This window comes from Gopherus evgoodei, chromosome 3 (genome assembly GCF_007399415.2).
Source record: "Gopherus evgoodei ecotype Sinaloan lineage chromosome 3, rGopEvg1_v1.p, whole genome shotgun sequence".
NCBI lineage: Eukaryota > Metazoa > Chordata > Testudines > Testudinidae > Gopherus > Gopherus evgoodei.
Genome location: NC_044324.1, coordinates 207,036,549 through 207,056,119, shown reverse-complemented (window position 1 = coordinate 207,056,119; position 19,571 = coordinate 207,036,549).

Sequence of the window (19,571 nt, the reverse complement as noted above, 5' to 3'; positions counted from 1 at the left end):
TTTTTCCTGAGTTTTCTTCCACTGCAACCAGAAGTGAATTCTTCTTAGCCCATGAAAGGCCTCACTCACATCAGTGGCTTTTCTGATGGTACTAGAGAAAGCTTGGCCTGTCTTGAGATGTCTAACATACGAAAATTTTTCTTGCATTTTGTTGAGGACTAGAGCTCCCTCAGACTTTTCAAAGCTTCCAATGACGTCTTCTCTCAACTCTCCAAAGGTGAAAGAAAATGTAATAACTTTGCACAGAGGAGCTGAGGACAAAGGTAAATGACAACTCTGTTCTTAAATACAAACAAAAAAACCCAAATTTCAACCAAATGCCCACTTCCATGACATGGCATTGAATACTGGTGCCCTCCACAGGACAAAAACAAAATCAACAGGATGTTGCAGATCACTGCGCAGCAAGCTCTGACAGGACTTCTCCATTTAGATTGATGAATTGTCTCCCCAAAGTAAAAGGAGCAAGCACAATGCATTCTTTCTAATCCATCATGACATTTTGGATCAAGGTTACCATTGGTCCCACAATTATGTGTATGAGATTTAATCTGTGGAATATGCTGGGTTTATACAGCATATTGGGTCCTGGGAAATATGGATTTGTGCAATAGACTTTTAGGCATTAGAGGCTTTATGGGGTTTAGGAAGCAATTGTTAGATAAGCTTGAGACATCACTGACTTTTTCACTTCTGTCTTGCCCTGGTGCAGACTGAAAGCTAGGCCTGGTTACTAACTCGGCTGTATCCTCTGCTGGCCAGGAACTGCTCCAAGAAGATAGGGTAAAAAGTACAGCAGAGGAAGCATCAGCCTAATCAGTCAAGCCTAATTTGACTAACCATCCAATGCTGCAACTGCTATTAGTTAATCTTCAGATAATTTGTTATAGTAGGCTTTATGAAGTACCAGAAAGAATTGTCTTTTTTCTGAATTCTATAGCTGTGGGCAGTTACGGGTATAATAACAGAGTGTATCGTGCGGTCAGAAATGGTGCAGGTTTTACAGTCCGGCATTAGCCGGAGATGGATAACCTATCTTTGAGAGGCTTGATTGACTGAAAACACATTTTTAGCTTGCTTAAAACAGCTTAGAGAGTGTCAAAGAGGTCCCCAAAAATAAAATGTTCAGTGTATTTAATGAAACACTACACTCTAACTACATGTAAGGGCACTGTAAGATACTAATTAGATTGTACCATAAAACACCATAAAAAGCAAAGGCATGACATTAAAAAAAAGTCTAAGCTCTGGCCAGCTTTTTTATGTTAGAGAAATACTTTAAAAATATATTCACAGCAAATATAGGAGGGCTTTGAATAAGTCTGTTTCTAATAGTGGCTCAAAGCTGGAAAGAATTGAAATAGCTTTTTGTGTAGTAATTTCTCCTTAAATCCCAAAGAAAACAAAGAAACAAACAAAAACCCGAAACAAACAAAACCAATAGAAAATAAGAACAATTTTCAATATCTGAAGACAATTTTATAAACTACCATGAGTTATAGCAAAGCATGATTATTATCATGACATTAGCTAAAATGTGCATGGTTTGTCACTGTACTTTTCTTTTTTTCTTCTAGGAAAGATGAGGAAAACTAGGATGTTGGAAAAAATAATTGCTCTAAAGCTGGGCATGAAAAAATCCCTTCAGAGTAAAATAAATAGATAAATAAAAACTACTGCCCTTCATTTAAATATGGCAATGTAAACATACTTCCAGAAACCTTCTTCCTGGAATTTATAGTACAAAGCATTGTTCAAACCATCTTTCCTTGAAATATGCTGAGAAAGGTTTTAAACAGGGAAGTGTTGTGTGGTTCTGGGACTATAATATTCACATGGAAGGGACTAGAGGGCTATAATCCAAACAGAATATGATAGTGTTGTCCTATTTGCTTTTAATTATCTGCAAATCCTGAGGTGCTTAGCATTTTATGTTTAAATATTACTTTGTAGGAACCAGGATTTTCTCTGTGCTTCTACATTTTTCAGCTAGTCTCTTGTCTCCCAATTATAATGCATTGAACACATTAAAAATACGTTGCCTCTTTAATAGTGTAGGAATTATTGTAAGTTTTTTTGAGTTAGTGTAATTTTTAAGCACTCAAGAATATAAGTATTTACATGCTCCAGAAATTTTAAACAGTAACATAAAACATATGTAACACACAGAAAAAACATAGCAATTACAACTGTCGACAACACAATTAGTGTGATCAAGCTAGATGTAAATGATCTCCTCCCCCTAAAATATTTTAGGTGGAAAATATCTCAGTGTGTATAATACATACACTTCTATGCTTTATAAATTAAAATGCATTTGTTACATAAAACATAACAGAATGGCTAGATGTGCATGTTATGTATATACCTCCACTGAAGTTACTTTTTTAAAGCCTAGACATTGTTATACACGATTGAAAGGAACTAAGTGTTAATTTAATAAATCTTTTGTTGGGTGTGTTTAAACTAAACCCAATTAACATATGTTTATTGTTGTGTATGTAGAAAGTTGTAGATTTCTAAACCTTTATATGAAATGTGCTTTGTTTTATAAATGAAGTTACACCTCTTGGAGATTTTATTGCTTTGCTTTCATATGGATAGTCAGTCACTTTTCTTCCTTTGTTCAGAAAAGTACAGTTTATAGTTCTTCCCAGATTGATTATTTTTCTGGAAGGTTTTGTGGTTAAAAATATCATATTTGTATTAAGTTATTTCGCACACAAACAGCTAGCTCAAGGGGTATTCTTGATTTTCAAGATTTTACTAACAAATGTGCTCCCCATAGCATTAAAGCTGCCAATTAGTGCTTTTAAACAGCTCAACATTTAATTCTTTGAAAGCACCATATCAAGGACTAATATAAAACTGTTTATGTAGAAGGATACATAAAATAAGGTGTTAAACCCAACACAAATTGATTCGTGTGGGGTTCCCTACAGTGCTAATTTTATGTTTGTTTTCGTCTCATTTGAAGTTTAGATGTCTGCATTATAACAGCGATGTGTAACATGGTCAACATACAGATTAACCAAAATGTGTCAATTTATGAGCCTTACTTGACTAGAAAGGTAGTCAGCTAGTACTTTCATCTGTGTGTATAGTCTGTTATAGAAAACCCTAAATGTGACTTTTTTGTTTTAATGTAATTCACTATAGATACAGAAGGTTATTTATAGATTAGTTTTAATGAGGGATTATTAAATTAAAAACATTAAACATTCCATTTCACATAGGGCATATTAAGAGATTTTAGGGGCAGATCTTCAGCTGGTGTAAATCAGCAGCGCACCTTTGATTTCACTTGCACCACTTCAGGAGCTGGCCCTCAGACAGATATGTGTAGTAGAGAAATAAATCACTTGCAGTCCTCTGAGCTTTGACATTTTTATTGTGGAAGAAAATTTTTATATAAACCCAGATCAGTATGCCAGAAGGTCCCCTGATGGAGGACAAACTGTTAGAGCTGTTTGAAAGTTTGTTTTCCAAACCTCTTTTTCAATGAAAAAAAAACTTTTTTTGTGACAAAACGGAAGTTTTCATGGAAAATTTTTCTTTTCATTGATTTTTTTTGAGTTTTCATTTGAAAAAGCCAACTCCAAACCCTACAGATTTTCAGTTGCTGAAAATATTTTTTCATTGAACTCCCTCCCCTGCCACACCGAGGAACAAAAGTTTTGACAAAAAGCAAAAATTTCTATTTTTTTTTTGTGGAAAGACAACTCATTTTCCAACCAGCTCTATTGCCACCAACCCGCAGCCCCTAACCTCTTCCTTCCTTGAGAAGCGAACTGAGAAGATGTTAGAGGTCAACACTAGCAGCATCTGAAATCCTCAGACTTCTGGGTTCTCCATCAGTCATGCTTCAGACCAAGACATGAGACAGGAATGGGTGTTTTGTCACTGCTGTTCTCGGGCCTGTGAGCAGAGATGCCGTAATCCTTGCTGATACTACTTGTTCTTTCAGTTGTTTTTGAAACATATGAACTACATGTGCTGTTGACACAACTGCGAATGCTGGCAGGGGTGGAGACAATCAGTGTACATGGTTCCACTCATTCCCAGAGATTGGTGCTGTCTGATGTCCTTCTCCTCACATGGAAAATCCTACAAGAATCAGTCATGTGAGAGACATTTTGAGGCAATATAGATTATATTGTCATAAATATGCTGATGATTTTCAGATGTATCTCCCTTTCTTCTGACCCAGGCATAGCAGCTCTGTGCTCTCCCAAAATCTGGAAGAGATTGAAATCTGGATTAAAACCATCTGGTGTAAAATCAGCCCCAAGAAGACAAAACTAATGCAGATTGGCAGGGGAAAGTTTTCGGAGGGTCTGGAATAGCCTAGAACTGCTCTTTTAAACAGGGGTCTTTGCCTTCTTACAGTTAAAGTGGTTCATGATCTTTGGATCTTTCTAGGCCCTGATCACTGCATCTAGATTCCTAAATTAGAAAAGCTGCCAGAAACACTTTTTTCCCATCTGTGGCTCACCACAAGATTACACCCTTTCCTCATGGATTTGGTCTTCACCAAGCTTTTCCACACCTTTGCCTCGAGACTATTCTACTGCAATACACTGTATCTGATCCTAATTTCAGCTAGTACAAAAGGTGGCTGCTTGCATTCAAGATGGGGAAGACTGGATGGAACATATTAGACATGTGTTTTGCATTCTACACTGGTTGTCAATCCACTTCTGGGTAAAATCCAGCAGATCACATAAAAGCATTCAGCAAACTTCTGTTATTTATATTACATTAGAATCCAGATCATGATCCTGCATCCTGGGCAATGTACAAACATATGTTAAAAAACAGACCCTGCCCCAAAGAAGTTACAGTCTAAATAAATTGTCTGTTCATTGATGGTAGTTTGGGAAACACAAGTGTTATAAAGATAAGCAGAATCCCTAAGAAAGATGACTATAAAGAGACTTGCTTTATAATTTATTTGCAGTAATTTCCTTTCAAAGGTAGTTTGTTCAAGAAGGTTGCTGCACCAGTGTGCTATGTTCAGTTGGAAAAGCTTATGTGTGCTGACTGACTTACTTTACAACTAACATTATCTGGAGCAAAAGGTTTTTGTTTTATATTTATTTTTTCATGTGAATTGGCTAACTCCACTATCTGAAATACAATGTAGGTGTGTGTGTGTGTGTGGTGGGGGGGTTTTAAGTCTATTTCAGAAGCTATGCTGAGCCTATTACCTCATCCCCAAAGTATCTGAGTGGCTGTTCCTGAATATCTTAGTAGTAATGCACCATTTGTTGTCCCAACATTTCCAGCAGCAAGCACTGATATTTAAACTTCCTTTTCACCTCTCACTGGGGGCTAGTATATCTCGAAAAGCATTTTTTCTTAAAGCAGTTTTTACCTTCAGATTCTAGGGTGGAATTCCATCTATGCCAGCACTGGTAGGTCTCACATTTCAGCATCAGAACCTACAATATTCTCCTCTTCCTTCTGCATACTATTCTTTGATTCTCCATCCTGGCCTTGGCCTTAGCCCTGATGTAAGTTAGAGTAGCCATGGGGCAGATCTAGCTAATGACCAAGGGACCAAACTCCATTTGTGAATTAAATTAGTGGAGCAAAGCTGTGCTCACATTGGCCTCACCCATCCTTTCCAATATGTCCCCTCCTGCCCTATGCACATTCGAAGCTGGAATAGTGGCGTGGGCAGATGATGTAGAAGCTGAGTTTTCCAAGTTTGTGCTATTGGAGAGTACCACTCGATAAGCAATTCTCAGATTGGAAGCTGTGGCCAAATTCCAGCCCGTTTGTGTTGCCCAGGGAACTAAATGCAGCTGTGCATAGTGCCAACCTGTTTGTTTTCATATGGTTTAGAAGTGGTAGTTCTTTCAGAATATCATTCACCTTAGATTGTGGTTTTGGTGTATTATGTGGCTCAGCTGGATGTACTTTAGGCATTGAGATCTACCCAACAAATAAGTGTAAATGACTTGAATATCCCATCACAATATAAATTACTCATTTCACTTTAAGCTGTGTAGAAATGTTCTTGGAATTCCTTTCTACTTATTCATCTCTAAAAAATTGTAGATTGCAACTAATTGCAGCAGCTGTTGGTTCACAGTTGGATAAAGGAGGAGAGGTATCTCTAGGATTATCTCTTTTCTAATTTAGGAAACCTGGAAATTAATCCATTTGAACATTAGTTATTTTTCCAGACGCTTGAAATGGGCAACAGCGATGGATCACTTGATGATTACCTGTTCCGTTCATTCCCTCTAAAGCACTTGGCATTGGCCACTGTTGGAAGACAGGATATCGGGCTAGATGGACCTTTGGTCTGACCCAGAACGGCCATTCTTATGTTCTTATATACAAGCCCCTTCCTTACTGTACAGAAGGTTCAATCTATCTGCAAAATGTTGTTCACAGCCCACATTTTTGGAAAACAGAGAGTTCTCGTCTACATGGTCTAAATCATTTACAGAATCTAGTGATTGACTGTCATGAGTTCTCCTCCTGTTCATTATTGCATGACAGTCTAATTCTTAAATAATCCCAACCCAAGTGAAATGAATTAGGTCTGGGAATATACTTTCCAGACTATTAGTCAGCACCTTTGGAAGTAACTTACATTGTACATTTATTAAAGATATTTGTGATAATTATTGCAGTGTTCTAGATCCCCTCTTGGTTTACGAACTATGATAATTAGTGCTGTTCTTAAACTCACTGGTAGGATGTCATGCTATGCTCATGTGTTCCTCCAGGGACAGATACCAGTATCACTTTACATTATTTTTAATACCGAGACAGATAACTATTTAGGGCTATTACTATTTTTCGCAGATTGGATTCCCTTTACTGTAAGGCAGAGTGGTCTAGTGGGCAAGGTACTGGGTTGGGATTCAGGAGACCTGCAGTCTATTCATGGCTCTGCTACTGACCTGCTGTGACCTTGGGCACCTCACTTCATCTATTGGTACTGCAATTCCCCAATCTGTGAAATGAGGATAATGATACTTTGGGTATGGCGACACTGAAATGAAAACCCATGGCTGGTCGGGGCTGGCTGACATAGGCTCAAAGGGCTGCTTAATTGCGATGTTGACTTTTGAGAGGTGGGAGAGTCCCAGAGCTCAGGCTCCAGCATGAATTGGAACATTGACTGTTATTTAGGGTTTTTTCACTTTAAAACAGTGGTAATTTAATTGGATTTTTTTTTAGGCAGTGTCAGGAATATATCAGACACTTGTTTCTACAGTGCCATTCTTTGTGCTGCTTGAATCAGGGTGAGAGCCAGAAGGGTGCCTGATTCTGCTCTCAGGCTATTTCCTTTTCTTTTCTGACTCTAGCCTTTTCTAAGACATTCCCTCAGGATTTTTTGAAGGCAAAGCAGTGGTAACTTAACTATTTGTTTTTTAGGCGATGTTAAGAATAAATCAATGGGAACATCTAATTTTTTTAGCTTTAATAAATTCCTTATTATTTTTTATTAGCAAAGCATTTTTAGTTATAACAACAATAAAACTTATATGTTAGGGGCATTTTTAGTTTGCAGAAAAGAAGAATGAGGGGAGATTTGAATGCTGCTTTCAACTGCCTGAAAGGGGGTTCCAAAGAGGATGGATCTAGACTGTTCTCAGTGGTAGCAGATGACAGAACAAGGAGTAATGTCTCAAGTTGCAGTGGGGGAGATTTAGGTTGGATATTAGGAAAAACTTTTTCACTAGGAGAGTGGTGAAGCCCTGGAATGCATTACCTAGGGAGGTGGTGGAATCTTCTTCCTTAGAGGTTTTTAAGGTCAGGCTTGACAAAGCCCTGGCTGGGATGATTTAGTTGGGGATTGGTCCTGCTTTGAGCAGGGGGTTGGACTAGGTGACCTCCTGAGGTCCCTTCCAACCCTGATATCCTATGATTCCATGATTCTAGGGGCATTTAAAACCAAGGTTGCTATTTATTTACTTTTTTATGGTTTCTTTATTGTAATTAGCAAAAACTGCAAGCTGCAGGAATTTTGCCTTGCCTATAAAAGTCCTAATAATTATTCCTAGCTATGTGATGTTCTGCTTTTACTTAATGGTAGCTAAATACACCCAAAATGGTGGTGGTTTAGTTTGGTCAAGTTCTGGGGTTACATACATCACAATTAAACAGTTCCTAAGCCTGAGTCCCATGAGCCCAAGTCAGCTGGCATGGGCCAACTATGGTGCCTAATTGCAGTATAGACAAACTTTTAGTGCTTTCAGAGCTATATCTGAAAAGTGCTATATAAGATGTAAGTATTACTCAAATTATTATTTCCCCTTCCTTTGTATAGTTTTATCTGCAATGGCTCCATGGAGTTAAAGACTTCTGTATATTACCTATCCTCAGGGTAGTTGTAATCAGAACATATGTTTGTATAGAATGACTTCGATCCACCATTTTGCAATAATTTATTGTTGGTGTTACAATGCTTGTAATATTATTGGCATTCTTTCCTCCAAAGACAGTTCCTTATACAGTTTTAAAAAAAGTATTTTAAAGTAATTGTTCCCCCATTTACTACAACATAGAAGAATGGTTTCCGCTGATTGCAACATTTCAAAATTTCAATGTGTTCAAATTTTGCTGTTTCTTTCCATTTTCTTTTTGCTGCTCTGTAACTTTTCTAAAATTGGAAAAGTTTTGAAAAGTTAGAGTGGAAGGAAGAAAAAATAAATAAAAAGACATTCCCGACCATAACCCTAGGCATCATTCAACATTGCCCTCAGTGATTAAAACAAAACAAACAAAAAAAGAAAAATAGGGGAAAATATCTGAAATTTCAAAATGTCAAAATTTCAATTTTTTTCAGTTTTTGCAAAACAAAATGAAAAATATCAGTTTGAAAGGAATATTTTGTTTCAAAATTTCCCTTTCAAAAATGTATGAAAAAATGACATTTTTCTGTCAAAAATTAATTTTCAACAAAACTTCATTTTTCACAGAAAAAAATTCTGTTGACAAATTTCAACAAGCTCTAATAATGGTACTCTGACACACTGCTACAAAATATTGTAGTGTATCTTTATATGGGATACACCATGAGCTCGCAGTAGTCTTGACGCAACGTATTTAGCTTTATGGATTTCCTTAATTTGATATGTTTCTATTGTCTTTGGCAGCACAATTGGACTTGGATCACTCATATAAAAGTGGTGTTCCTCTAGCTCTTTTAGTTTTCCTGTTAACTCAGCAAGTTTTCCTAGTTTCGCCTATTTCAATTTTGGGGAGAAGTAAATGATGCTGGTCCTTAATGTAGGCTTTCAATGCAACTCAGCAGAGAAGTACTAGATTCTCCCTGTGACTTGAAGCTATAGGTTGTTAGGATTGTGAAGTAGAAAAGGGTTGAATCCGTGAAGCTGATTTTATATATCCTCTAGTTCAATAACCAGGCACTCAGATGCTACAGCAAGGGGGCCATATTAGGGTGGATAGGTAGGCAGGGAAATAGATGTATCAATTGTGTGGTGCAGTTTGTTAGGATGTGAGACAGTGATTACCCTGTACACACAAAGGGCCTTATTCTGTTTTCATGCTGCTGAGAATCAGAAGTAACTCCAATGAGCTGTACCTCTGTACCTCTGTAAGTGGGCAATCACAGCTTCCTCTAGCTTGCTAGGTAACTTCATCTCTTTCTCCTGGAGAAGGACCTATCCAAAATGATCTATGCATCTGTCACCTACAGGCAGGATTACTGTGATTCTCCTATCTGAAGCTGAATGGGAAGACGATGTACAGGCTCAAACTGGAAGAGAACGTAGCTGCATATAGTTTAGGCCAACATGAGCATACCAGAAATGGAGCATTGTTAACAGAGGTGTGTAAACATGAAATTAAGGATGATAGAGGCTGAGCTACAGATTGGGAGATGAAATAATTTAACAATTAAATATTTTTTACATGGGCATCCATTGCTGTGGCTGCTGGGCAGTTTATAGGCACTAAAACACCTAGGAAAAAAATAAAGATAATTTGCACCCAACACCTGGATTTGCATCCAGAAGTGAAAAGTCCAAACAAGGAACACTGGGGTTAGGGCTCAGAGCGACTAACCCACTCAGGCAGTGATCAGCTGCCTTCTACACTCTCTAATACATTCAAATACCCTTCCAGGGTATCATATTGATGTAATCCAGCCCAGAAGAGCATTTGCATGGATTCTGCAGGCAAGATTCAGATGCAAGAGGAAAGGCTATTACATCATATTCAATTTCAGAGGAAAAAAATGCACTGAACCTAATAGAAAAGAGAGGCAATGCCTGGATAGAATATCTCTGTGTTTATCGATCTACACTGTGTTCATTATCATGGTTCCTGAGTACTTCATCTGTGGATCACGGACCAGGATATGCCTTAGAAAATGCCAGCTTCTAGTTCTAGGTCCTTGTGCTGCTGCCAGGAGTGCCCAGAGTTGTGAGGCACCTTGCTGCCATCTGTCCTTAGAGTGAGAAAGTCTTGTTTGTGCCAGCTGTGGATCAGCCACCTGACTCCATCAGCCTCTGGCAACAAAAGCTCTATCTTCCAGGCCTCCAAAGGCTTTGCTCTCTCTGTACAGGTAGCGGTAGGCACACACCAACCCACGGATCCTCCAAGCGTCTCTCTGGAGTGTTCAGTGCCTGTTTCACTGAACACCCACAAAACTCTCAGATTTGCTACTCCCAAAGCAATAGTACACGCCAGCTTGCGAGGGTCAACACTCTTCTTAACACACAAAACTGACATATCTATTTAGAGGTAGCTTGATAGATATAGCTATAGATATATAGTGAAAACAAGAATAAATTTATTATCAAAGAACAGAGATTCAAGTGATAGAAAGTAAGACTATTGGAAACAAATGGCTACACATAAAACAAAATCATAACATGCTTTCTAGAATCTAAATTCACCTAACAAGGCATTCCCTTATCTTCTACAAGACAGCTTATCCAAGTCCTTTTCCCAGTGTTTTCAACCAATTTGGCTGAGATCCCTTCTCATAAGACCAAGGCTGCTGGCAGGTTGTCCTCACAGATGGGAATATCTGGGAGATTCATCTGCACTCCAGATATAGTTTCAGAAGTTCATTTTCTTACTCCTAAACAGGATAACCCCTGCTGTTTTTGTTTTTTCCTGCAGCCCCCACAACCTACTGCATAGACATGTGCCCAAACTGTAAATCGGCATTCACTGTGAACCATACAATAGTCATATTACACATGACTAGCCAGAGTGAGCTAAGCTCCCTGCCTCACACAAGCATGTGGACCACCTTTTGGTGACCAGTCTTAACTCACAGACCTAGATAACATATTTTTTAGTATATATACACATCAACCCTTCACATGTTTTCCATACATACACCTCACAATGATTATGATGATCAATGTGACACAAGAGATCTTACATGACCCCTTTTGGGTGAACTCAGGGGATCCCTATAACCTTATGTGCACCTGTGCCATCTGCCTGCTGGCATCAAGAGGTTCTTGGGTCACAGCAGAAAGTCCTACCTGCAGAGAAATGTCACAACCCACACTGTACAAAGAGCCAGAGGCAAGCTAGAACAGTGCCCAAAGTAGGTGGACACAGCCAGGGAATGGAGTTGGCCAGGAACCCTGGAACATAACCCAAAAAGTGTTAGTTTTGAATCCTATCTGCAGTATAGCTGCCCATGTGCCACCTAATCTTCCTGCTGGTTCCCTTGCCCAGCCAGTACAACTTCCATTTCCACTGAGTTAAGCTCCAGTGATTCACTCTTATTCATGTTCCCACCAGCTTCAGGCATGGCAAAAACAGAGACCGTGGCATCTATGCTCAAAGAAAGGATTATGCTGAGTTGACTAGTATGTATGCATTACTGCAGTTATGTTTCACAATCTCCTCCAGTAGCTGTACATATGTACTGAACTGTAGAGGTGGCAGACTGGAACCTCACAGGGGTCCACATGAGGAGCACCCAGGGAAGAAGAGGCAGTGGCTTGCAGCAAATGGCTTCAAATGGTGGTGGTGGAGTTGCCATGTGGTATCTCCTAAAGATTGGCAATAGGGCTACTCAGCCCCAGAACAGGATGAGAAGAGGGCAAACCACCGGATGCAATTGAAGACCTAAGAGGTAAGCAGAGGAGATCCTGGAGGGCTGGGAGACACTTGGGGAGGAAGAAAATAGTATAGTCTCCTGGGAGGCTTAATTTAACATTCAAACCTCAAAGAGGACCCATAAGTGTGGGTCCAATGCAAGCCACCTTGAAGGGTTCAGTTTATAAAGCCCTGAGGAACTGAACCCTGAACACACATACCTCTAGTCACTGCCTTTGTTTAGGATCCTAAAGCCTGGACTCAGTCCATGGATGAAGACCCAAGTCCAAGGAAGTTTAAATACATTTTTCATGTACGGTTTTGTAAGGCATTGTGTCAAATTGTTATCCAGAGTTACACTAATTTCTTAACATACCTAAAATCTGTGTACATTATATTCCCCAGTTTGTTGGAACGAGATGTCTTCCTACCACTTCTGTTCCTTGAATGAGAGGAGAAAGTTGCTACAGTCTTCTTTTTAGCTGCATGCACACAAAATTTAGCAGTAATATTAAATTCAACTCTCCCTATTTTCTTTATCAATTTGTAAAACTTGTCTTTGTACTATTTAAAAGCTGATCTTTAGAGGGTGTGATCATTTCCAAAGTGCTATTTATTTATGCATAAAAATCCAACTGACCCCTTCAAAAAAGTATTTCAATTTTACTTTCATCAAAGAGTTAAACAGCCAAAGGCTTTTAGCATCTCATTTCACTTACACACATAGCCCATTATAACCTGCATAAACAAGGATGACAAGTTGAGATTAATGAGACTCCCAAAGTGACAGAACAATTTAATTGTCAGAAATCATAGGAGGTGAACTTTGCCAGTGTATTTATATAAGACTGCCATAGTCTAAAAACTTCCCTAATTGATTATGACCAATAAGTAATAACACTGAAAGCAGTTTTCTGGTATACAGATAACAAATGACCCATAACAGTTAATAGCGATATTAAGATGCATAAGGGAAGAATATTAGATTGACAAGATAAATGACCTATAATGTTGTGCAAATAATTGTAGACTTTACACTTTTAAGAAGAGTAGAAGAAAACTGCAATACCGTAGACAGTCAAAATGAGTCTAATTTAACACAGTGAAATTACAACAACTCAATGGATTGCTGTACAGTGTTATCACACAGTAGCATAGGAGCGGATGCAGGCAATCTGACTTTCATATCTGGAATTATATTACTTTAAAATAGTTAAAAGAATTTTGTTTCACAGTTTGAAAACTTTAATGCTTTTAGGTGGCAGAAGGTGGCAAAACAATTCCATGTAAACAAACAATTTCACATACACAGCCCCCAATCTCATTACCAGCTTTAGCCTCCAAGGGAAAAATCCATCCTACCTCTTCAATATATTTTTAAATCCCACAAATTCATCCAATTACTGCCTAAATATATAAGTACCAGTTTGACTTTATCATCTTAGCAGGAATTCTGTTCCGCCTGTTCACCAACTTATGTCCAATAATACCTCCTTAAATTCTATTTAGATGTGTCCCTTCTTAATCTTTAATTTACATCTTCTAGTTCTGGCGAGTGCAATGACCACATTGAGATCATCAAACTAATTTGAATGATATCCCTTAGGTAGTGGAAATTTTCTTAATTTTTTTCCATAAGGTAAGGTACTCATACTGTACCAGCAGTATTCCCCCTTCTAAGAATAAAGAATATCTAGGCATACCTCTAACACTTTAATTAATGATATAAAAAAGCAAAAGGAAACTTTCTCAGGGCATTCATTCATATCACCTCTTAATTACCTTCTCACATGAGAGACTAAATAACCCAAATTTCCTCACTCTCGCCTCCTGCTTACAATTCCATCTATCAGCTTAGCTGTCTTAAACTTCTTCCAATAGGCCAACCAGAACAGGACACTAGGGGCCAAATTCTGTCCTGATGTTCATCACGAGGGCAAGGGGAAATGTACATGTACATGAGGGCCAAAATTGGCCCTGTATTCCAAATGCAGTCTGATCAGGTTTTTAAAAAGCGCCACTGAAAATTTGTAGAAATATTGTGAAATTCTATAGAATTTTCCCTCTTTTATTCAGTGAAAAATTTTGGAATACCAATTTACATTTTAAAGGTAATCTTTGCAAGCAGAAGGGTTAGATTTACTTTTTAATGAAAGTTTAAAATCTTCAGAAAACATCCAAAACTCCATGGAGACATCCTAAATCAGTGCCATAGGATGGAATAGACACAAGGCATATTTTTTGTGGCCACAGTCAAAGCACAGTACATTTGGATTTATATATGATGGTCTCTGGATAAAAGCCAGCATCCTTCTTTACTGTTGCTTTGAGGCTGGCAAACTATTAACAGTGAACAACATTCTTCTCAATTTTAGTCCTTTTTTTGGTGGCAGAAGAAGGCAAAACAATTCCATGTAAACAAACAATTTGGTCATGGATTATCTGCAAACAGATCATGATTTTTAGCAATTTGTTCATTTTTCAAAATAGTTGGACAAATGATTTACCTAAAGAGGATTTCAGCCTATGGGTAGCTTACCAGCTTCTTGGTATGTGATATGCTTTGAGCAATCAGTATTTGCAGTTTGAAATGCAAGATGGCCTGAGTGGTCCCTTCATGTTTCTTGATTGAATAAATGTAACTGTTAAAATTGCGTATTTGTTCTGAAGAATCATGATAGTGAATTCTGAGTCTGCTTTCACAAATGGTTGAGGCTTTTTCACAGAAAGGTACTGTTTCAGCATACATATTTGCCAGCAGCTCACAACAGTATCTGTGGAAAGTAAAGATAAAAGGAGCAAAAACACAGCTGTATTTGGTGGTTGGAAACCATTTGTTAAAAAGTGTTAAAAAATGATATCCAATCACCCCCCTCCCCCCACAAAATTATCCAAACCTATTTACCCCTCTACTATTTTGAATATCATTGAAATCATCACAAATAATAAAACATGTAAAGAGTGAGCTCTTTAAACTTCTCACATCATCCCAGTTTGAATGTTGCAAGTTCAGCTAATAGCAGCATTGGGAAGGATTAGCTACAACCATTCCAGTGTGGCTCTGGTACTTTTACTTGATAAGCCCAAAACAGTCCAGTTTGACAGCCCCTTTATATGCAAGCTTGAAAAATAACCTATTTAGCATTCCCCAGCTTCAGCACATGATTTCACTGGGAAACTATGCAAAAGATACTTTGGAAATAAATATGTACAAGAAATTACAACTCTGTCTGAATGACCCGCTACCTTGGAATGTCTAGAACTGTGAGAATTATAAGGTCAGGAAATATGTACAGACCTAGTGCCTTGAAAAGTTACTATTCCTTATTTGGAATCTGCACAGACATGGAAGCTGAAGTTGTATAAACTAAAAGGAAGATTTTTCCTGTCGCTTACATGCCTAGTCCTTGACCTATCCCATTTATAGTTTCCTTTAAGATACTATGCATTGCAAGTTCATTTGTTTCCTAGCAGTCTTCCAACAATGATTTTCAGGACTAGCCAATACTTCACACAGAGCTGGGCTATGTAAGCAGAAGCCTTAGATTTATATGCCAGTAGAAGTGCGGGTTATTAATGCATGTTATGCCATTGTATTAGTTTATACAATTGTTAACAATTTGGAGCTCAGGCTCTAGTATTTCCAGGTAAAATGTATTCCTTACTCTCTGTCTGAAAACTTTAAATACATATATACAGAAATGTTTAGTCTGCTTTACTATAAATAGAAGGTAAAATGTTATTTCAAACAAAAAGCATACCATAAATGAAACATTTATTTTTGACAGATTTGCTTTCCTCTGTAGGGTCCTATCCTTTGTCCTGATAGGGATCAAACTCCCATTGACTTCAAAGGCGAGTTATGCTCACTTAGGGATTGCATTTCTGGTTTTGTTTTTAAACTGATATCCCAGTTTTTTGTACCATGTTAAATTGCTCTCTCATTTTCACTACATATGGCTTTTGCTTTTTGCAACTAGCAATCTGATCATAGAAGATATACAAAAACCTAGTAATAGCTGGAAACTGTATTCACAAGCACAGTTTTTCAACATTAAGAATCTATTACTGGATACTCTCGAAATTAGTTAGAAGGGCATTTTTACTACCATATGACACAGAATTCCAAAAATGACAATACACCTACGTTTATTCTAGATATAGCTGTCTTTTGGTTGAATTGTTCCTGTTATGAGATTTTTTTTATCTAATGTACATAATTACATTTTGGCTAAAAGGTCCTTTTGTATTTCCCCAGTTCACATCTTAATTTCATGATATTTTAGTTTTCAGCTGAACATGTTTGCTGTATGATACAAAAATGCTAGGGATAAACAGCTTTTGTACTGTGTGTATACATGCTAATGTCGAGATTAGAGATGTGTTCAAGCCTCAGAATTATGATCTGGATCTGGATTTCAAGGAACAGAAAGTTTAGGTGTTCACTTCGGGGTATTTTGTTTCAGTTTGCTCTGAAGACAAGGCCCATTTGTAAAATGCAGGTTCATATGTGTGTTCACATTTTAAACATCTACAGAAAAATTCAGAGGTGCTTGAATCTGGAGTTCTTAGTTAGACCTATTGATAGCCTAGGTACACAGTTAGTTTATTGTAATATGTGCTACAGTATTTTTGAATCAATCAAGTTATTTTGTCAATAAAAACAAGTGCAATATTATGTCATGTGCCAGATCTCCAAGTGCTTTAAACCTTAGATGGAGCTATGTTGATTTACATTACCTAAGATCTGGTGCAGTTTAGACTTTGGAAATGTTGAAACGTGAAATCCAAGAAGTTTGAAAGTAAATGGGCTGTGCATTCATGAACACTTGTACGGTAGGGAAGGGACTAAGATACAGAATCTTCAGCCCCAGCATTCATTTGCTAATGTTCATGGGCTCTATTGCTGGGATATGGTAAGGACCAGCAGATGCAGCTTATTGTTTTCTCCTCCATGAAGCTTTGGCCTTATTGGTCTGCACATGTAAAGATCTACTGACCAGGCCGTTGCCATACCAACAGCAACATGCCCACTCTCCACTTTGAATTTCATTGCCTAGGGTCCCTACATCATAGCTGCACCATCTGCCTCCACAGCATGTTAGATATGCAGTGCCTCATTCTTTGTGCCAACCACCCAGTACAGCCATTCATACATGCAAAATGAATGTAAAAATGCTGCTGAATCAGAATGCTGACATTCTAGACCCATTTTGCACTCACTCTGCCAGTGCTGATATGTCACAATTTTATGGTGAGTCTCATAATATTTGGTATTTCTCTTAAAGTGCCAGCTCCCAGATTCATGAAAATATGGGAGAACTTCAGCTTTAATGTTTTTAAAGTACATTTACAGGAGGCCTGAATTACAGGCAGTAGGGCTACTAAACAACCAAGTTGTTAATGGAGAACTCAAGGAAGACAAGGCCATTTCAGACAAGCTAAATTAATTCTTTGCATCAGTCTTCACTACAGAAGATGTGAGGGAGATACCCACATCAGAGCTACCCTTTTAGGGAAACAAATCTGAAGTACTGTCCTACATTGATGTGCCAACAGAAGAGGTTTTAGGACAAACTGATAAGCAGTACTAAATCGGCAGGACCAGATGGTATTTACCCAAGAATTCTGAAGGAACTCAGATATGAAATTGCAGAACTACTAACTGTGGTATGTAATCTATTGCTGAAAAAAGTCTCTCCACCAGATGCTGGAAGGTAGATAATGTAATGCCCAATTTTTTAAAAGGGCTCCAGAAACAATCTTGGCTATTACTGGCCAGTGAGCCTAACTTCAGTACTAGGCAAATTGCTAGAAACTATAGCAAAGAACAAAATTATTAGATACATAGAAAAATATGATTTGTTGGGTAAGAGTCAACACAGTTTTTGTAAAGGGAAATCATACCTCATCAAGCTATTAGAATTCTTTGAGGGTATCAATCAGTATGTGGATAAGGGTGATCCAGTTGATACAGGGTACCTTGATTTTCAGAAGGCTCTTAAGGAAACTAAGTAGTCATGGGATAACAGGGAAGGTCCTCTCATGGATCAGTACTGGGCTAAAAGATAGGAAATAAAGGATAGGAATCAATGGTCAGTTTTCACACTGGAGAGAGATAGTTCACGCAGTGCACAGTCAACCTGTGGAACTCCTTGCCTGAGGAGGTTGTGAAGGCTAGGACTATAACAGGGTTTAAAAGAGAACTAGATACATTCATGGACGTTAAGTCCATTAATAGCTATTAGCCAGGATAGTAAAGAATGGTGTCCCTAGCCTCTGTTTTTCAGAGGGTGGAGATGGATGGCAGGAGAGAGATCACCTGATTATTACCTGTTAGGTTCACTCCCTCTGGGGCACCTGGCATTGGCCACTGTCGGTAGACAGGAGACTGGACCGGATGGACCTTTGGTCTGACCCAGTATGGCTCTTCTTATGTTCTCAAAACAGCAGGGTCCATGAAGAATCTGTACTGGGGACCTGTGCTGTTCAACGTATGCACTAATGATCTGAAAAAGAGAGTGAACAGTGAAGTGGCAAAGTCTTCAGATGCTACAAAATTATTCAAGATAGTTAAGTCCAAAGTTGGCTGCAAAGAGTTACAGGGGATATCAGAAAACCGGGTGACTGGGTAACAAAATGGCAAATGAAATTCAGCACTGATGAGTATAAAGTAATGCATGTTGGAAAAAATAATCCCAACTACACATATATACTGATGGATTCTAAGTTAGCTGTTACCACTCAAGAAAGATATCTTGGAGTCACCATGGATAGCTCTCTGAAAATTTCAGCTCAATGCACAGGAGCGGTCAAAAAGGCTAACAGAATCTAAGGAACTATTAGGAAAGGGATAGAAAATAAGACAGAAAATATCATAATGTCACTATATAAATCCATAGTGTGCCCACACCTTGAACATTGTGTCCAGTTCTGGTCCCCGCATCTCAAAAAAGATATCGTGGTACTGGGAAACATTCCATATGAGGAGAGACTAAAGAGATAAGGGCTGTTCAGCTTAGAAAAGAGACAACTAAAGGGAGAAATAGTAGAGGTCTATAAAATCATGAGTAGTGTAGAAAAGTAAATAGAGATGTGTTATTTACCTTTTTTCACAACACAAAAAGGCACAACAACCAGAAAGTAAATGAAAAACAAACAACCCATCAAATTTTTCCTCCAAAAATTTCATAACTTTTAAGCCAAGCTCATGATTTTTGAACACTTGGGATTGGTATAACTGCTTTGCACTGGTATCATTTACTAAACAAGGTGCAGAGCAACAGAGAATTAGGAGAATGTTTCCACTGTGTTCTGGGGTTACTGGTGAGTGCCTGATCATGCACTAACATTAACAGTAGTTTCTCCACTGATGTCAGTGGCAGTAGTATTGGACCTGATTATCAAACTGGTCCACCAAAGAGCCACTCAATATCCTTCAGCTTTATTTAAAACCATCATTAGATGCTTTGACAATTCAAACCCTCACGAAAACATTCAGTTACTGCAGC